At 42.4% G+C, this 19,198-nt stretch overlaps 1 long non-coding RNA gene across 3 annotated transcripts in view; it reads left to right on the plus strand.

The window, feature by feature from the left end:
* LOC114020832 overlaps positions 1 to 13,955 on the plus strand; it is a 67,998-nt gene extending 54,043 nt beyond the window's left edge. For 2 of the 3 annotated variants that reach the window (XR_005223091.2, XR_006286723.1), the window contains exons 3-4: positions 11,122 to 11,745; positions 12,583 to 13,955. This is a non-coding gene — a long non-coding RNA (uncharacterized LOC114020832). Of the gene's footprint in view, positions 1 to 6,529; positions 11,746 to 12,582 lie in introns of those variants that run through there. The other variant, XR_006286722.1, reaches the window with a different exon arrangement.
* The last annotated feature ends 5,243 nt before the right edge of the window (positions 13,956 to 19,198 follow it).

The following is a 19,198-nucleotide window of genomic DNA, read 5'->3' on the forward strand; positions in this document are numbered from 1 at the left end:
TATTCTATTCACTTATGGATGGGGGAGTTGTTTTTAATGTAGTCAGTATTTGCTGGAATCGTTTGGAAATCAGAGGGGAAGAACAAGTGAATTAATTGAGTTCATCGTGTTGAATGGTGAAACAAAAGACATGCAGACATTTATTGTTATTAATATTGTTTCTGGTGGTGTTGTGCTGGGCAGTGAGAGACCGTTCCAAACAGTTTACAGTTTCAATAGACAAGAGGATAGGAGGGGAAACTGAGGCACGAGGCGGTGGTATCACTGGGCTGTTTGGCTGAACAGTGGCTGCAGGATAGAACCCCACATTTCTGTGAAAATAGTATCATTGACCTTGATTCGGCAAAGCGCTGAGGCACTTGCTTAAATCTCATTGATCAAGCACCTGATCAGAATTAAGCACCAGCTTAAGTGTTTTACACCTGCTTAAGGGTAAACCCACACTTATGTTCTTTGTTTTATCAGATCCTTAGAGAGCTAAGGCAGCAGGTAGGTGACATTGCCTTGGCAAACACATTTCAGCTAGGCATGCCTCAAGCCGTTTGACCCCCAAAGTCAGCTCATGCTAAGAAAATATCCAGGGTTCTAAAGAATGGATGGGGAAAAAATGAAATACCTGGAAAGCAGGATACATTTTTAACATTCATGTCACAGCATTTACCCCCTCCCCGATACACCTACAGACTGAGCATGGAGAGTGAAAGAAATACAAGGAAAGTAGAAATACTAGGAGGTCGAGAATGCCTGCACTAGAAAGTTACACACCAAAATAACTTAGCAAATGTAGCGTCCCCAGCCAAGCGCTGATCTCTTTAAGAGCTGGAGCCAAGGATGCAGTAAACTTAGATGATAAAAAATTAGTATGTAAAATAACAGAGTGAAATACAATTTCCCCGACTACCACTTTCCTTTCATTACCCTTTGACTGGCTGGGACTTTAAAAGCTGTACCTCACCCATTTTCTTTAACTGCTTCATGATCCAGACCTAATGAATTTGCTTTGCTACCAATAAATCAGAATCAATGTTTTCTCTTCAATGTTGTATTCCTAATTTCTTGGAGAGAGTCACCAAAAAGGTGCGGCTGCCTGAAGTTAGCAAATTAACACGCTATTATTAGCAACCAGCAGACTTTGTAATGTTACAGTGCACCGTGGGTTTTGCAGCTGGAAGGGTTTGCAAATTACAGATGATATTAACTGTTTGCTGGGTCCTGTGAAATGTGGAGCACTGCAAGATTTTTAAACTGTGCTGTCTATATTTGAAGCTGCTAAACAAACAACAGCGATTATTTCCCCCATGGGGACCATAGCAGAGGGGCCGCGGTGCCCTTTGATTAAAAGTAACTTCAGTGGAACAGAATATGGTGATCCTTAGAAATTGCTTCCTGACATTTTCCTGCCTCAGTGGAATCTGATCAATACAGTATGTATGATGAGATTCGTTGATTTCCCACATCTGTTTCCATAGCTGTCTTACAAACGCCATGGATGCTATAGATATGTGTTGTTGTTCTTTGTGTGTGAGAGAGAGACAGAGAAAGAGTGTGTGTGTGTGTGTGTGTGTGTGTGTGTGTGTGTGAGAGAGAGAGAGAGAGAGAGAGAGAGAGATCTACTGGTTATTTTCCCCTCCAAAGGCTAAGTGGGAAGGAACATGCAACATACCATATCAAAGAATGGCATTTGTAATTCTCCTTGTGTGTGGAAACCGAATTTGCTGAGTGTGCATTTTCTTTTCTTTCTTTTTTCCTTCTGTGCCAAAGCTGGTTACTGATGTATCCTCTCCATGACTTCTTGCTGCTTGGCTCCCACTCAGATCCTGCACTGAAGGCATTTATCATTTTACATCACAAGGTGGCTCCTCGATTTAACTTCAGAACCGGTTCTCTAGGGAATATTTAGGGCATATGTAGTGTGTTGCTCTGTGGGGGGGGGGGACGAGGGACGGGGACTAGCCACCTTTTTATTTGTTATCTTTATGTAAAATACATGGACAAAAACACCCCACTCCACTGTCCAACATAAACAAATTACTTTTATATTCCCATGAAAACAACTCCCACAGGCTCATAATTTCCTGGGACACAGGGGGGATTTAAAAGAAGGTAAATGCATCCAAAAGAAATAAATTGGGCATCAGATCAGATCTGTTTATGGAAATAAAACAATAACATTCTGTGACGGCGCAAGTTTGCTGTGAAAATAGGCCCACGAACAAATACAACAACACAACCGTTTATTGGATTGAAAAATTGTCTTTATTGAACACAAGCACGTAAGGAGGGGAGAAAACCGGTTTCCATCGGCTCCAAAACTTTGATCAGTGGCGAGTGGCTGTGAAGGAGGAGATTTTTTGGCAGAATATACACTTCATTTCTTGCAAAGAAATTAGCAGAATTAGCAGGCTATGCAATTTTTATTTTATTTTATTTTTTTACCGTCAAAGATCCCAGCACTCAGCCCTACACATCCTTTACAAGGAGCAGAGCAGTGACTTACTAACATAATCTTTGGTTGTGGTGTAGGAATTTACTTTCCAAGTGGGAGGCAGTGGAGGTGAAATTAACCAGGCTTTGAGCGGAGAATTCTGGATCACGTGAGCAGAGAGAGCCCCACCGAGTTCCATCAAGTGCCTTAGGGCAACAAACTCTTGTCCTCTGGTCCAGAGTTCCCCCCTGCCCTGTAGTCCAGATCTTGAGAGGAGAGGGGAGACTTCTCTACTCCGGATGCTCTGAAGCAAGAGACTCTACCTCGCTGGAAGTGTCCGGAGTGCAGAGAAGATTGTGAGGTATTTAAGGCTCTCCAGACAATTGCTCATTCTGTAGTGAGTTATTACGCTGCTGAGCCAAAGGTCATTAGAAAGGATAAGGGCAGCCATAAAACCGGCACAACTCCATGCTTTTCCTATAGAGATTATCATTATTGGCTTATTAATACACGATAATTTTGAATTATACACTGCAATAAATAGGAGAGGGTTGACTTGTGGCTTTAAATATTTTATGAATCTCAAAGCGAACATTTTAAGCAACACCATGTGCCTCCAAATCATTAGAACATCAACTTTCTTTTCTGGGCCATTTTTTTGTTTGTTTTCGTTTTCTTCAAATAACAAAATAGAAGTGGTTTAAAGAGCAATCGAATGGAAGTTTGCAACATCTGAGAAGGGGGAAATAAGTGTATTTAGGAAGCTCCAAAAATAATTTATTTGGTTATCGCTCCCTGACTGAAATGCTGAAATCAGATATTGTGATGCAGAAGAAAAAAAGCGAGAGAAATCACTCTATGGTTGCATTCAAAATGCAATTTGCAAGATACTCTGTCATTCCAAAACTCGGAGGCGATTTCAGTGTTAAAGCAACCCTTTGATCCCCCACTGCTAGGAGGAACCAAACGAAAATAAATAGATGAGCTGCCCCCTCGCTTTTTAATTCTAAGAATACAAGGAGTAGCGTGTGCCAACGCTAATCACATTTTAAAATAAACACCCCCATTCTGGAATATTTTGGTATGTTTTCCGATTCAATAATATCAAAGATCAGATTTCTAATTTATATATTGCTTTCTGACATTTAAGAGCCCTGGTGATGAAATATATCCTCTCAAATGCCTCCAAGCACCATAACTCTGCCAAAACACAAAGTTCATTCAGGGAAAAACCAATAATAAGAACAATAACAGTAAGTAGAAACTTAAACAATATTTTAAATTCAAGCTCACGTGCATCAATTCTTCAGTTAACTCCCCCCCCCACACACACACCTTTCACTGAAATATATTTTAGGGGCCTCACTGAGTAGAAAATAATATCCAGACTGACTTTTATGTGACACAAATAAACTTAACGGTCACGAAAGTATGTTAGTAAAACTGTACATATGCACTCGACAGCGAAGGTAACATTCAGACACGGACTGGCCTGCAGAGATCAAGAAATACAGTGTCTAGCCAACAAAATATTCAGTATGTTTAATGAATTATATGCTTAAATCACATCATTTAGGGGAAAGCGTATTTTTAAAAAATCTTAATTAAAATAGAATTATTTCTTGCACAAATAAATCTGACAGTTAACATACATATTTTCCCCGCACCCGTCCTAACTTCATTTCCCTCACCCCAAAGTATTTGCGTCAAAATTATTCTTCCAATCGTAAATCTTCTTCTACAGATGAACAGTACATAGAACAGTAACTTTTCTTTAAGTTTGCAATCTTCACTGTACACAACCCTCCCCAGAGCGAATCCTGCACCAAAATACTAGAGATTTAATATATTTTAAAAATACATTCACATAAAAAAATTACCACACTTTCTGGCCTTTTCTCTAGAAATCGATCATATAAAAATACCTTTAGCACAGCAATCATAAATATTGTCCTCTTTTAAAAACAAGCATTTCCTCTTATTTCACCATCTTCTTCCAAGCAATACGCACTCTTTTCGCCGGCACAAGAATAATTTAATCAACAAAGTCGAATCCGAACCTAGGGGGGGAAATAATACAAAGTTAGCTTCTTAGCTCTACTCATGGGACGCAGTATCTTCATTGTTCCTTTGTTAGAGTTTGCATCAGCGCGAGAGGAACATCTCTTTCCCCCAAAAAGAAACTTTTTTTTCCCACCCACTCTCTTTTGCTTGGGCTCTGAATCCAATCATTCTTCATCATCTTGCTGTAGGAGTTGGAACTCTGCTTAGCTTTCTATAGAGTCGTGTGTGTGTATGTGTGTGTGTGTGTGTGTGTGTTCAGCCGCTGTCCTCTTGACTGTGGCATGGGCAAAGAAATAACACAGACACACAGACACAACCCACAACACGAGTATTTTAGGAAAAGTTGCAGACTTGGTCGGAATCTCTCTCCTATAACCCGGGTTTTTAAAAAGACTCCTTGATGTACTAAGTGATGCAGAGACTAGGGTTTTTTTTTTTTTTTTCCTTCCCCCTCCTTGTTTACAGCTACAGAAGGCAAAAGAGTCATAAATCTTAGGGCAGCCTACAGAGACAAGTACATTTGTATGCATCGTTAGAACTAGCTAATACCTAAACCCATTAGCAGACCGTGTAGAGTTCGAGTTTCCGGTGTACATTAACTTACAGTTAAATTCTGGAGGAAAGGGCATTGTGAATTAACATAAACTATATCCATCATATAGTTTGTCATATTAGATTAGTCAGCCATGGATTTTTGTGTGTGTGCGTGTTAAACTTTTTTTTTTTTTAAGCCTTCCAGCGCTGTGTTAATTTCAGGCAAGGGGTTGCCTTTTTTGCATAAATGCCATAAATCATATATCAGGATCTTTTAAAAGAAGTACAGGCACCCCAATTACTGTGCATATTAAACAAGAAATCGCAGTGATGTGGGGGAGAGTGAAATCAAGAAATGTCAATGAGGAGATTGGACCAAGAAAAGAAAGACTGTCTGTCTGTCTATCTATCTATCTATCTATCTATCTATCTATCTATCTATCTTGGGCCAGTCTCTCTCTCTCTCTCTCTCTTTCTCTCTCTTTCTCTCTTTTTCTCTCTCTCTCTCTCTCAACAAGAAAGAAAAGTCCTTCATTAACAAGAAGGTGGGGTGGGCTTCAGAAAAGAAATGGATCCTTTAAGGCAACACACACTGAACCTAATGGTGGAAAGGGCCAAATTATGAGACCAACACACAAGCAAAACGGTATTTTTTTTTTTTTTTTGTAAATTCCTTTCACCGTTAGTCGATGGATTCCATTGCACAAAAAGGACTTTTTCCCCCTGAGATCCATTATGGTGCCTATTTCCCTCCACTAATCAATGCTTTTGTGTCTTCTTTCCACTTGCCCTAGCTCCCCATCTTTGCTCTCATGACGCTGGGTTTGTTCACATATTGCTGCTGACAGCCCCCCCCCTTCACCCCCTCCCCACTGCACCATCATAATCTGCACCATAGACATAATGCCATCCCCACCTTTGCTATGAAAAATCCCCACTTGCTTCGCCTATATGGACAGATTCCCCCTCCCTCTTTCTTCCTCCCTCTCTCGTCCCCAGATCCCCCCCCCCCCCCCCCGCTCCCCGGTTTGGGTTGCACATAGATTATCTGAACTTTTGTTGTTCGCTTTTTCTCCTTCGCCCGTGAAAGCGTTAAAGGTAAGGGACTGGCACTCGCGTCCAACAGCAGGCTTTTGTAAGGATGATTTATTGCCTCAATCTTGGTTCACCCAGAGTTCACATGGATTTGCTGCTGCTGAGGGCTAAAAGATGGTCTCCCTTGACAAGTGTGACTATTGGAAATGCCTCTTTTCTCTCCCTCTCTCGCCCCCTCTCTCTGCTGGGCTTCTAAAGTGTAAAATGGTTTATAATTGAGAATGAAACTGGAGTGTTTTGCGTGTGTGTGTGTGTGTTATACACCATTCTGTGTTTGCCTGAATATCATTGCCAAGCCAACACGATCTGCATGGGAAGTCTGAACCTGTGGCAGATCCCAACTGAAAAAAGAAGAATAACCGCACATATCTTTCTTTCTTTTTTTTAAATTGGGATCTGTGCCCAATCAAAAGTAGCAGACTTCCCATGCAGGTCGTGTTGGCTTTGCAATGATGTTCAGACAAAAGGCTCTTATTGCTTTTAGATGCACACACACACACACACACACACACACACACACACACACACACACTCACTGTAGAAGTTATGGCATCATGTCTGTGTGAGAATGAGATTTCCAACCCTTTTTGGTGGGGGGGGGGTGGAGGAGGAATTGTTACTAATCTGGACTGTGATGGGGGTTAGTGTGGTTAATCTGGGGGTGATTAGCCTGAGAGCCCTGTATCTCTTTATTTCAGAGGAATTACTATCAGTTAACAACAACAGCAAATCCCCTCTTCTTCCTTCTCCCCCTCCCACTTGGTTTAAAACAAGTAAAATAATTTATTAAATGCATCGAGGTCTTAAACTCCTGCAGACACATCAACCATAGATTACACAACGTGACCTGCCTTCCAATGCTCCTTATCCCCCACACACACCAAAAAGAGGGGAGGGAACAAAGGGAGACCCAATCCCCTTTTATAAAGCACCTCTTTCTACCACCCCCCCTTAATATTTGCAGCGGAAACGTTATTTTTCTATATCGAAATTTGTTTGTACTTTGAACATTTGCCTGTAAAATAACCCTTGTGGTAATACTAATAAGATGCAAATTTTATAGAGAGCTAATCGCTTTTTCTTAATTTATGCTTCAAGGAAATGAGGGGCCTTATCTAAAAACGTTTAAAAATAGAGCCAGCCAGGTGCATGAGCTGTTTGGTATTTCTAACTATCCCCTTCATCTGTCTCTGTATATCTAGATGGGTATGGGTGATCGTGTTGTGTGTGTATAGAGAGAAACTATATATAGTATAGACTATATATATGTATGACTCTATGTATCTAGATGTATCTGGGTGTATACACTACATAGCAGCTATATATAATATAGATCATATATATTTATGTCTCTATATCTAGATATATGTGAGTGAACTTGTGTGATTGTGTTTATTTATAATCATAGACTACATATAGAGAGTTTTTATATACCTAGCATAGGTTATGTATGTTTATGTCCATATATCTAGATGTGTATGTGTGCTTTTGTGTATGTTTTGTGTGTGCATATAATCACAGGCTATATACAGAGGTATGTATGGGGTAGAGACGGTATATATCTCTATGTATCCAGAGGTATATGCCTGGTTGTATGTATATATATAGTCAGAGACTATGCAGAAAGGCTGGATATACACTATATATCATATATATCTTCATTTTACTCAAAGCCATTTGGAAGCAATTTTATATGTTTGTACTTTTCCAAAACGTTTTTAGTGACTGGCTTAATCTGTCAAAGCTGTGGAAGAATCACTAGAAAGGTGATAGAAATATTTTCAATGATATATAAATGAACAACCCAGACTAGGCTAACTTCTCCTGCTTATTGATGACATCAGTCCTATTCAGGTGAAGTTTTATTACTGGAAAAAATAATGAAGCATTAACTCGATTTCAATATTTTTAATTTGCCTCAGCTAAATCTTTAGCAAAGAGGTTGAATCTGGATTTCTACCGAAATTAATTTTCAGGATTTATTTTTAAAATATTTGATGCTCAACTTGACTTTCTTCATCTGTTAAATTAATCCCTTACTTTGTCCCAAACCATAATTATATTCACTTCTGATAAATAATTCATGCCTATCTCTTACCTTTGGACTGCCCTGTCTTCAAAACAAGCCCAGATAGGAGTCTTGAAAAATAGAGTTAAATATAATTTAATAGAATCAAAACGGAATGATTTTTCTTAAAGTAGACATGTTTTAACCCGGGATTAAAAAAAGTGAATGAGCTACGTTTCTTTAACAATTATCCAGCCAGAGACGGTTTAGTTAAACTCGCCATAGTGCAAACACCAGAAATGCAAATATTCCTAATAATAAATTTGTAAGGAATCCATAATGGTGGATACATTGATCAGTTCCCTAAACTGTATAGCTAGTCTGGAGTTAGATAATTAAATAAACAAATCACAATAAAACACATTAACTTAGTATGTTTTAACTGATGGTGTCTGAAGAGAAAGACAGAGAGTTGCTAGGTCAAATTCATCGCTAGTGTAACTCCAGTGACTTCAACAGATTTACACCCCAGGGCTCAAAGACTAAATTTAGCTCAGTGTCGTGTAAATCAGCCGGATTTAAATGAAACTTTAAGCAGCTAATGAAATATACCAGAAGCCGAGGAATCACAAGGATATGCTGCAGTGTAAATATGTTTTCAATAAACACAGGGTCCTTACAAATCCGGAATCGTTTAGATGCGACTGGGATGTCTTTTGAATGGGTAATCTGAACTGCACTCACTACTCTGGCTATTCTCCCAGCCAATCCACCGCCCCCCCCCCCCCCCGCTTTTATTTCCCCTTTTAAATACCCCCTTCTGAAGGATATCGGATGTCCACACGGCACACACTTGCCATTTCTAACGGGCTGACCTAGTTAATGGTTGATGTTGATTAATTTTTATTTATTTATTGGAGTTTGCTTTCAGTTTGGTCGTGGCTCAGTCAAAAATTTAAGGGCTCATTACATCCCCCTGCCTAGCACGCTAGATACTTCGCAGCGCAATTTAAATTTGCGCCCAGGTGAGTTTTCCTAAGGCTTCGTCCCGCAAAGGCCTGAGTGCTTTCGACTCCCCCTGACTTTCCTACGAGTTGAAACACTAGACCCTGCCTAGGTTCGAGCCCCTGCTTATGTAGTCGGGGGCCTATTTCTGCCGGTATACGTGAGGGCAGAATTTGGCCTGACTTCAGCCATTCTTTACTTTGCGGGATTTTGTTTTTGCGCTTATGTTTCTATACAACACTCCCGCCGTATTTAAGACTTTAATATATATGTAGGGGGACACCGCCTGTATATAGGTGCACAGTACTCAAGCAGCATCAGCAAGTGATAGTACATCACATGCAAACAAACAGACCAGAGCGACTTTCGTCTTGAACTTTTGCTGGGTGGAAAGAAGGAAAAGTTACACACCGGATACATTTCCCAGTCCACTTTGTGGTGGGGGCTGGGGTGCAAAATACTGAACAGAGTGAGATCGCTTTGTAAACAGGACAGCAATCCCACGTGTTCTTTCCACTCAACCTGGGCATTGACATTTTCTCTCGGGACATATGAGAGAGAGAGAGAGAGAGAGAGAGAGAGAGAGAGATTTCTGATCCTTTGGAAGTCTTCCACCATACAAGGGAGAGAAAAACAGAAGATCTTTACCCTGCTCCTTTCTGAAACAAGGGGCAAATTAAACTGGCAACACTGAAAAGGTGCGGTGTATGTTCAGGAAAGTTTGCAGGACCGTGAAGTGTGTGTGTATGTGTGTGAGCGAGAGAGAGAGAGAGAGAGAGAGAGGGAATAGCTAGAGTCCGCATCCTTAGCAGCCCCAATCAACTTGTTTGTAATTGTATCTGGCATTTTAACTACAGCCTCTTCCCCCGTCATACAGAGATCTGACACTAAACGTCTGATCAATTTAAAACAAACAAGATTTGTGGGGGATTTCCAGTCATAAATAACCCAAACGGCCTCTCTCGGTTGATTTTACCGTCCAGGCTGCTTTGTTAGTTGAGATTGGTTGGTCTGTTCTAGGCACACAGTTAACGATGGAAGGGGTCGATCACTGGCTGGGACACATGGACTTTAGCTGAGGGTCTCCTCCAAAGTTAGGACGAAAGATGCCGCGAAGGCAGAGAAATCATGGCCCCGATGAAGTCAATGGCGAAACTTTCCTTGGCCTCTTCAGCGCCAGGATTCTACCCGCGCTGCTGAGCTAGGGGAGAGTCGCAGGGACCGCACCCGTCCATCGCCTGCCCTTTCCGGGATGGGGCCTGCAACTGAGGGTAGAACAGGAGGTGTCTTTGAAACGCCTTTAATGAGACTCCGAGACAACAACAATTATAATTATAATTATTCCTTGTAGTTGCTAATTTCGATTTATCTTCCAGGGCTCTTTTGTGTGCCTGTCATTGCCTGTATAAGCTAATGGTTTTGCCAATAGTCCCTTGCTTGTCTCTTCCCAAAGAAAATCGTTGGGCTTTAAACAAGAACTCCCGACTGCAAAACTCCCGGACTTTGCCCTAAGAGGAGCGAGGACAGGGGAAGACACTGGAAAACGTCTACGGTTAATTTCCATAAACTACTAAAAATAAAGATGCGATTATAAACACACACATTGCACTGACCAGGGGCCAAGCATTTCTTCAGCAAACGTTATGATGTTTACATGAAACAAGCCATTACACCCAGCACATGCATCAATAGCTTATTTCAAATAAAGACCTACATTGCACCATGACTGCCTCCATCATGCCACGTAAGCACCCGAGATAATCTGTTGTGTGTTACACAAGATTTAAGATCTGCTTTCCCCAGGGCAAGGCTTTTCTCTCTCTCTCTCTCTCTCTCTCTCTCTCTCACACACACACACACACATACACACACACACCACCAATCACGGAGGTGATCAAAAAGGTGCAAAGCCAGAGGACATCATTGGTTGGATCCTCAAGTTATTGTAGGCTGTTTTTTTTTAATTTAAATTAATTTTATTTTTTATCAGCAGGTTTGGGCCCTTTATGCGCAGGATGGCTGGTGAGAGATGTTCTTAAGTGACCTGGGTATGTTGGTTTAGAACGTTTGCTCTTGAGTTCTAACTCTGGTGGAATCTTCCTCAGAAGAAGCCATTGGAGATCTGCCCATGACTGTGATCCACTGAGTCCCTCTCCTGTATTGAGTTAAAGATATCCAGTCCCCTTTCTTCCCCACCCCAGCAGCGAGAAGAAACTGGAGATGCAAAAAGCTGCCCAAGACCATAGACTTTTGGAGGCTGTCTTTCCTAAGGTCCCATTAGCATGGGGTGTCAGTCAGCAGCCTCTCCCATCTCTAAAGGGACACCAGCCTCACTGCTGCCTGAAGCCAGAAACATCCACAACTTCATCAACAAGCCACAGACTTGCCTTGCAGGGCTTCAACAGGACTCTGGGGCACACGGATGATCATATCTCACAACTAGCCCTCAAGGTTCCAGTTGTCTCCTCTGCCATTCCATGTGGCCTCCCCAAAAAGGCATTCAGAGCAGAAGCTTTCTGGACCAATGTCCAATCCGAACAGTGATGGTACCAGCAGAGCTCACCCCCAAACAGGACACAACTCCAAGCAAAAAAACCCAAATTACTTCCCACAGGTATGTTCCATCTGGTCCCAATAAAGCTTTCTTTTTACAGTGTGTGCATTGTAGAGGCAATGGGTTTCTTAGCAACTCCAACTGAGTGGTCACCAATAGCCCTTTCATAGAATTTTAAACAACTGTATAAATACTCATGACTTACTCCAGAGAATTTTGCCCTGCGTGGTTGATGTTTGTTCTCACAAGGTTATGAAAACAATGCCCGGTGCTAGAAATGAATTTTAATCCAATAATCATAAATTCTGTATACTTTCTAGTCCTAATTTCTTGTCCATTGCATTTTGATGCAACTTTGTTTATTTGTTCATTGAGAGACCACCAAAACAGAGAGAGAGAGAAGGATGGATGGAGGGGTAGAGGGGATGGTAGGATGGATGGATATAAAATTACCTAGGCACACATATGAAGAGAGAGAAAGAAAGAGAGATATATGTAAAATGACATGGATAAAAAGATTGATGTAAAGTTACCTAGACCGAGAGAGATTAAATTAGAAAGAAAGAAAGAAAGAAAGAAAGAAAGAAAGAAAGAAAGAAAGAAAGAAAGAAAGAAAACCAGCATATATCACAACTTTGGGTAATAACAACACTTTGAAATTGTCTGCACAGGTTCTATTGGAGCTTGCTAAAAATCCAGACTTTTAGCTGAATTTGGATATTGTCTATCCACTAATGGGACATTTCAAATGATTGCAGCCAGTTTATTGCTTGCAATTATGTTACTGTCAACTGCTTCAAAGTTCAGATGTTGTACGGGGTGTGGGATGGGCGGTGGGGAGGGGAGGCTGCTGCAAGGGCAGGAGCGGATGAGATGGTGTGGCCTTTTATTTTCTAGGTCCCTGCTGAGGGCCAGCACGCTTTATACCAATGCCCAGCTGGAGAAAGAATTCCATGTTATCAGGTATCCCTGCTGACAATGGAGTGTGGGATTGGCTCAGCTACTCAACCTCAAGCTCTGGTTCCGAAGGATTCGAAGGATGAAGAACAAAAGGAGGGAGGGAACTGAGAACCTGTCCCCTAGCAGCTGGTTGGGTAGGATGTGCCCAGGCGCCAGTCCTACATCAAGGCCCAAGGAGATGTGTGGGTTGACAGCCCGTCTCTGACAGCCCTTGTGCAGCTGTCCTGGAAGTTGGATCCTCCTCTGTCTCTGCAAGGGAAGTGTCATTACGAATCCCCCTAATCTGCAAAGGAGCTGGAGTGAGAAAATTACCTGGAAAACATGCCTGGGGCCAGCTCACTCTTCAGCCACAGCTACGCTATAAACTTGGACCACAGCTGTGCTGCTCAAATTCCCAGTCAGTGCTACCTTGGGGCCCTGTAACCCCCATCTCACTTAAACAGACTTAAACACACATCCTGCACTTCAGGGAAGTTCTCCGGAACTGCAGTTCTTGTGCATCTGTGAGGGCTCTCTGCCACGGAAACCAAGCTGGGAAAATTGCTACAGTCCTATTATGTCATTAAAAAACAAAAACCAAAACAAAATAGAAAAAACCTCTAAGTGCAACCAACAGTATCCTTTGATTTCCTCACCCTCTCTATTCCCAGTTGCCTCCTGTGTATTAAACTGTACAGAGATCTGTGCATAAGGCATCTAGGAACTGGTGTGTGCATATAACCCAGCCAAAAACAGGATAAGTTCTGTGTGAGCTTATAACTTGCTCCATGTATTTTATTAAAGTTGATTTTACTCAGCTGCTTACCAGTGACTTTGTCAGGTACAAAGGTGTCAATAGCTACCCTTTAAATATCCTTACAATCCTTAAACTTCCTCCAAGCCTAGGGCAACATTTTTTGAAAAGCAACTCGTGATTTTATCTACCTCACTTTCTGGGGGGCGTATCTTAAAAGGAGTCTGATTTTCAGAAAGGGTTGAGCTCCCATCCTCTGCAAATTAGGCCCCTTTAAGGTGCTTCAAATTAGGCAACCAGAGATTTTCTCATGAGGGTGGTTTTTCCTTTAACCCCTCACATTCCCCCTACCTGGAAAGAACATCGCTGTGGCACTTCTACTAGCCAGTGGGTTATTGTTTGATAAGCAAATGTAGATGTAAACATGTTTGAACCCACTCAAATTTTGACCCTGCAATAAGTTAGCTTCTCACTGTAATTTACACATTTTTTTTTCTTTTTAAGAGAGATTAGTTGGCTCTTGGCATAGTTTACTGTATTGTTGTGGTATTCAAAATAAAGAGGCCTTTTAAAAACAGTGCTGGGCGGTTTTCTTGGCTCGTCTGGGTTGGTTTTCTCCAGGAACACTGCTCTGTTGTTCTTAAAATCACTTTGCCATCTTGTAGTTTACTAGGGGTTGGGCTTCACCCTTCTCTCACCCCCATTAATCACTGAGACAGCACTTACTTCAGTAGGCCCCCAGCCCTTTTCATCTCCCAGTTAGTATGCAGCTCCGGAGCCCTGCCTGCTTGTGCACTTTTTTATAATGGCCCCTGCCTTCCCTTGAAACTCACCCATTCCTCAGGACGGAAGGTTCTCTCCTCCGCTTTGCAGGCATTTGTAGAAAGGTACATTTAGTCTGAGATTTTCAGCAGGGCACCCACAATGGGTCTCCTCTTTTAGTAAGAAAAGCAGTGTGCAGATCCACTTTCTGCCGCACAGAGTTCAGGGCAGGAGCTGGACAAGTCGTGGTTCATTTTATAAGTTGAGATGTAAAGTCTTGCTGGAATTGTTTGGAGACATTGTGAGCATATGGGCTTTGCCGTGCCTTAAAACCAAACAGGGTAACAACAACAGAGCCTGTACAGGTTTGAGTCTCCCGAAAACAATCAGAGGTAGCTTTGCACAAAAAAATGAAAATGTAGCAGAGCAGATAAATGTAAAACACATTGCAGGACGGTTGTTCCCATGGCCTCAGGCAATTATGATAACACAACTTTCAAGTGTATTTTATTGTATCCCACCCCCAAGATGAATTACCCAGCAACTAAATCTCCATATTGTAATTAACTGATAAATATTTAATAATGGTTAGAACTTTATCCATTTGATCTTTCCATCAACAAACTTTAGGAGGTAAACAGGCAAATTGAAGATGACATTTTCTTGCCTTAGAAATTTCAAAGCTTGACTCTCTCTGCAATTTGTTTTTTTAAAATAGAAGAGTCTCTGTTTACAAAGGAAATGTTAATTTAAAGAAACCTATTATGAGAAAAAAAAAAAGCTATGATCTGAAATAACAGCAAGATCTTTGTCAATTGCAGAACAAAGATTGTGTTGTGCAGAATTCTTTTCTTGCTTAGGAGAAGTGTATTATCTTGTGCGTGTGCCTGTGTTTGTGTGAATGGGTTTGTGGGTGTTTGTGTGGAATGTGTCTGTATCTATGAACATGTGTGTATGTATGGGTCGGTATCTGTGAACATACGTTTATATGAGGATGCGCGTGTGCATGCATTTGTCTGTTTGTATGTGTGTATGAGAATACGTGTGTGTGTGCAAGTGTTTATGTGGGTGTGTGTCTGTGAGCTTAATCTGGCTTCCACTGAAGCCAAATGCAGAGCTCCGATTGACTCCAACAGAAGCAGGAGCAGGCCTTGTGCTTTTAAACCATAAATAAGATTAGCTGAAGTTGCCCGATGCACAGAACTAACGGATTTCAAAATGCCTCATTTGTGGTGTCCCTAAGGAAATGAGCACTCGAAGGCCTTCCTGGAAGTGTGTATCACCCATGCCACCAACCCAGCCCTACTGCAGCCCTGCAGGAAAATGGCTCTGCTGTAAGCGAATTACAACCCCATTCCTGGAATTAAATCAAAACTCAAAGCTAACTCAATTGTACCTAGTGTGGCAGAAAGGTCAAAAGGGATTCTTGCTCCATTTACAATAATTAATGCAGCCCAGCAACCTCTCCCCTCACCCACCCACTAATGGGCAAAGCAACACCCACAGACTGGAAACCAGGTTAGAGAAGGAGTGATGCCACCTCCAGGAGCAGTTTCTTCCACCTTTTTAACAGGTGAAGCGGGAGTTGGTTACATATTTCTTGATCTTCAGCTGTGGGCTAAAGCAGCTTGTTGACAGTGGAATGAATGTGTTATAAAAAGGAAGGAGAATGCTCTTGTGAAAGGATCTGTGTGTATTTGTATGTGTGTAGGAGAAGGGCTTTGTAAGACCATCTTTGTGTATGTGTGGGTGTAGAATAAAGTCCTTGTAAGACCATCTCTGTAGGATAAAGCCCTGGTAAGGCAGTCTGTGTCTGTGGGTGTATTTATATTTGTGTATGATAAATCCCTTGTAAAAGGGTTGGGGGGTATTTGTGTGTGTGTGTGTGAGATTAAAGCCCTGTAAGAGAGTCTATCGCTGCTCTACACCCAGTTTTTGCACTGGGGTAACTGGATCAGTAATGTGCTGATAGGAATGCTTCTCAAGCAGCGTAAGTATGTCCACACTAAGGAGTTGCTGCCGTTTAGCTAAAATCAAAGAGTTAAATCAGTGCAAAAACTGGGTGTAGACAAGCCCTCAGGGTATTTGTGAGTGTAGAGAGTTATAAAACCTTACTGAGGCCAGCTGGCCTGGAGGGTACCCTCCCGCAGTATTTTAACGTTTTGTTTGTTAGCATTAACATCAGTTTTACTATTGCAGTAGCCCCTAGGAGCCCTAGTCATGGATCAGACCCGCATTGTATTAGGCATCGTACATCATAGGCTCCGACTCCATGGGTGCTCCAGGACTCAAGCACATATGGACAAAAAATAAGGGGTGCTCAGCACCCACCAGCCACAGTGGTTCAGGGCTGGCTGCTGATCACCTGCTCAGCGGGCAGGGGGAGGAGGGTGGGGCAGAGAGAAGAGAAGGGGATAGAGCAGGGGACAGTGGGAAGAGGAAGGGGGAGGGAATGAGGAAGGGGAGGGTCTTGGGGGAGGGGATGGAGTGGGGGCGTAAAGAGGCAGAGAGGGCGGGGCCCTGCAGAAGAGCGGGAGGTGGAGCACCCACTGGGAAAACCAGAAACCAGCGCCTGTGCTGTACATGATTGATTAGCTACACTACAGTAGCATCTAGGAAGCTAGTCATGCACCAGGACTCCATGGCGCTAGGTGCTGTACAAAGAAAAAAAAGCTGGTCCCTACCCCCAAAGAATGTATCTGTCATTTTCTGCCCAGGCAAATCACTCATCAAAAATCCCTTCATGACGAAATTCGCCTCCGGACAGGCATGATATAAACCTTACCTAGAGCACAGTGATTGAAGAGTCTGTAGAGAAAGGCATGAGTTAAATCAATAGCAGCGATAACTCCTCAGGACCTCCCCCATCCATCCCCAATTTCATCACAACATACACCTAATATCCATCCCCCCACCACTAAGATTTTTGGCATTACCTCTTCACTTGCAACTACAGAGGAACTAAGGCCCAGATTCTCCAAGGTATTTCGGCGCCTACCTCTCAAGGGGAGAATCTGGGCCTCAGGCCCTGACTCAAGTTAACTTGTCAGCACTTGCTGAAGTCCCCTGGATTTCTGTGGAGTGACTCCCGCTTTTACTCTGGGCTATCTGACAGCAGGTTTTGTTAATCTGGCAACGCAGCACGAGGCGTGTAAATAGAGCTATTTGCTGGATATTATAATTCAAGAGTGGTCAAATTGTTACTTTGTAAATGCTCTCAAGTTATACGCCTGCACAAATGATAGAGGCATCCGAGAATGAGCATCACTTAGGATAATATGCAGCGCAAGAGCAGGTCCATTTAGCATGTCGTAAAACCCCCTCGTTTCGTGGAGCGCTGCTGTGGCTCAGAGTTGGACCACGGGAGCTGTGCGAACTCTGATAAGAGCAATAAGAAATAAATAAACAGACAGCCAAGCATTTTATAAAGTCTCCTATTTATTAACGTTCGGACCTCAGTTTCCAGTTAAAGACCTCCCTCGGCAGTGCTGTGCAGCCACTTCTGGGGAGCAGCCCCATGTGTCCGGCTTGCCACCTGCCAACGCAAGTGCCTATAAGCAGAGTGGGGCCCTTGGAGTGGATTTCAATGTCGCATTCTAATTCTACTATTACTGTCATAAATCCATTTGTCAAATGCCCTGGGAGACTCCATGGCCGTCAGCCTTGTAATACTTTTTATTGCCAGCCTAATCTTTACAGATCGAATTAAGACTGGGGGACTTTATCAGCGGATCGAGCTAGGTGAAGGGTTATGTGAGTATTTCATTTGTTCTACTATCAAAGGTCCACAGGCCTCTACCCCTGTCTGCTGCCATCAGGGCAAAAAACGCCTATTACTGTGTAATCAAATAGCCTTCAAGAGGCTTGCTCAGTGGGCTGATGTTCTGAATAAAGTAAGATGAATGTGGCATTTTCTCCCCAGTCTGAAGAGCAGGGGCGATAGCCTTGTATCATGATATTAATTCCCTTATTAAATTAAATAACACTAAGGGTTGTGTTGCTTTCATTAAGAATCGTGGGCGAATGAGCTGTCCCTACAGTCTCTCTTTCTCTGTACCATCCTTGTAACGCCGCACTAATTAGCAACAGGCTGGCAGAATGTTTTGCTGCCTCCCTATCCTGCTAATTAATCGCTTTGAGTAATAAATAGACTACTCAGGACCTGAGGCGGGGAAGGTGGGTACCATCAGCTACTACCAGCCTTGAGTAGCATGGGGCTTGGTTCAGTGCCCAATGAAGCCAGTGGAAGGACTACCAATGACTTCAGTGGGCATCAGGTCAACCCTGTAGGCCCAACACAGGAAATTGCTTAAGAACAAGATCACAGAACATAGGAATTGCCAGAATGGATCAGAGCCAAGGTCCATCTAGTTCAGTATCCCATCTCTAAAAGCATCCAGCACCAGACACCGCAGAGGAAGGTGTAAGATCTCTACGGTAGACAGATGGTTTCACATAGACCTCACCCTGATCACTAACAGTTAGAGACTGGTTTACACCCTGAAGCAGGAGATTCACTATCTCTTCCAACTTTTGTTTTAATTAATTATGGTAACTCTGGATATTCTTGCTAGCCATATAAGTGTCCAATCCCTTTCAAATCTTGCTAAGTTTCTGGCTTCAACAACTTCATGTGGTAGTGAGTTCCACAATCTAATCACACCCTGTCAGTTTTTAGTGTCCCAGCTTTTAATTTAATCAGATGTCCCCTTGTTCTCGTGCTTTGAGACAGGGAACAGAGAAGCTCTGGATCTCCCTTCTCAAATAAATTGGTTAGTCTCTAAGGTGCCACAAGTACTCCTTTTCTTCTCTAGACTGTTCATTATTTTATATACTTTTATCATGTCCCCTCTTTGTTTCCTTTTGAGTCCCAATCTTTTCCCCCTTTATTCACATGAGATTTTTTTTCCAGGCTCTGGGTCATCCTCTTTGCTCTAAACCCCCTCCAATTCTGCAAGGTTAAATCCATCCCTGTTCAGCAATGCACATAAGTCCCAATTTGGAATAGCATCCCTATTCAAGAAGGGCATGTAAGCACACGCTGAACTTTAAGCATGT

Source organism: Chelonia mydas, chromosome 20 (genome assembly GCF_015237465.2).
Source record: "Chelonia mydas isolate rCheMyd1 chromosome 20, rCheMyd1.pri.v2, whole genome shotgun sequence".
In the NCBI taxonomy this organism is placed as follows: domain Eukaryota; kingdom Metazoa; phylum Chordata; order Testudines; family Cheloniidae; genus Chelonia; species Chelonia mydas.